Below are 2,178 nucleotides of genomic sequence, written 5' to 3'. Positions count from 1 at the left end.
TTGCTTGTAATTGCTTTTTATTTTGAGTGTGTGTATATATATTACTTTTATTATTTATTATTATTTTACTTATTTTATTTCCATTCAACTTATTTCCTTTCAGTCAGTTGCAAAGCTATATATAATAGGCTAGTACTAGAAATAAAGCTAAATAGAAATATTTGGACAAAAAAACAAAACAATACAATTGTATCTTTATTTCAATCAGCGGAAACAGTTTGAATAGTATAGTCTAGTGGTGTTATTGCTGTGCTGGACCTAAAAAAATGATGATAGAAAATATTGTAATTTGTTTGTATATGTTAATATTGTAATATTTAATTGTAATATTTATAATTTGTTATATATTTTATATTTAAATATTTTAAATAATATTGAGTTATATGTAAAATATTTTACATACTTACACTGAAAAAAAGTCCTGTGAATTTACTTAATTTGATTGTGTAACACACATGATCAGACTTTATTCAACGATTTCTCCTCCGTATTGAGTTCAGTTTTCGATTCAATCAGTTTCAATCAACGTGAGAGAAATGTCTATATTCTACACTCAAAATGAACAACTGCAATCTATTTAATTAAAACATGTTCACATCAGAAATATAAATGAATTGTGTTGTATAAACATGATTCAATTTTGTAATTTCAAAGACCTGCTATGTCCGTTTTCTTCAGTGGTAGGTAATCAAACAATAAAATTATGTTTTCTGTACACATATGTACACATTTTTACATATTTAACATGATGTCTTTTCATATTACAAAATACAACAAACTTTTTTTCTGTGAAACACTGTAGTAAACTAGATTCTTTTTTCGCACTACATTCAGTGACACAGTTATGCAACATTGGCTTGATCTATTAAACTTAAGAAGCTTTTGTGAAGTGAAGGTGGAGACTGATTACAGTATGAATCACATCATTGTAGTTATTCATAGACAGTGCAGCCATGAACTGGGCTTGAACAGACTTGATTAGTTCAACCAGATTCTGTATAAAGTCCAAATAATTCTACAAGGCCACAAAACAAACGTCCCTCGCACATTCGTTTGGAAATTACCTGAGAAATCCAACTTGCTGAAACATATTTCTCCCAAACCAGTCTAAACTTCCTTTCTCAGATCCCAACCCTCATCCCACCGATGTCTCAAAACCTTGATACGACTTCCCACAGATAATGAGGTCACTGCCTGGAATCAAAATACGCCCACCGGCACCCATATTGGGCTCTAGAGACAAAACGCCTTTATGGGAATGTGAGGTTAGACAACAAACCAGAAGAAACACAGCCACAAGTTCTCCCTCTAAAGAACACGCTTTCCTCTGATCCTAAATGAGTTATGATTGATCATACTTGGATATGGCTGAGATGGGATCAGAAGTGGCCTCTGGCCAGAGCTAGAATGAGGTGGCAAAATCCCAGCACTCCTTGTTTGGCAGGACTGATGTGAGTCATCCGGCATGACATGCCTCGTCTCTTCATGATGCTGCTCTGTGTGTGTGTGTGTGTGTGTGTGTGTGTGTGTGTGTCGCACGACTGACGAGGAGTGGAAATGAAAGGGAAGGGAAGGGTAAGATGGTTCATCAAAGGATGTTTGATAGCATTTATGATCCTCTCAGTTCATCACACCGGTCTGGATTGTGGAACTGCTGCTTTCAAAGACCAAATGTATAGGAAGAAAATGACTTCATATAACATATACACAGTCATATTACTTCATTAATAAGTTACTCAAGTCTGTGTTTGAGGAATAGTTGTAAAAGCTCATAATGTATCACACCCATAAATCCTCTCCATACACATGTAAGCTCCTATTATACATCTTTATAACCATCATGGTATGAAGCAAAACTCACTTTACACCCACATACATGAGACGTGAATAAAAGCAGAAGAGGAAATGAGGGGGAAAAAAAATTATATTTACTCTTTACTCTACAAATAACAGAAATGTAGCAAAACATTTTTTTTTTCATTTTTATTAAAATTAATTTATATTTCACATTTTCACATTATTTATATCACAGTTTGGTTGTGCACTTTTCTTAAACAGTTGGTTATAATTTAAACTTAAAGGGGTCCTAATATACTTTTTCATTTTTTTTTAATTTTAGTCAGTGTGTAGTGTGTATGTTTGGGCATAAAAAAGATCTAGAAAGTTACAAATCTCAAA

Source organism: Sinocyclocheilus grahami, unplaced genomic scaffold (genome assembly GCF_001515645.1).
Source record: "Sinocyclocheilus grahami isolate Dianchi unplaced genomic scaffold, SAMN03320097.WGS_v1.1 scaffold367.1, whole genome shotgun sequence".
NCBI lineage: Eukaryota > Metazoa > Chordata > Actinopteri > Cypriniformes > Cyprinidae > Sinocyclocheilus > Sinocyclocheilus grahami.
This window is presented reverse-complemented; position numbering follows the sequence as displayed.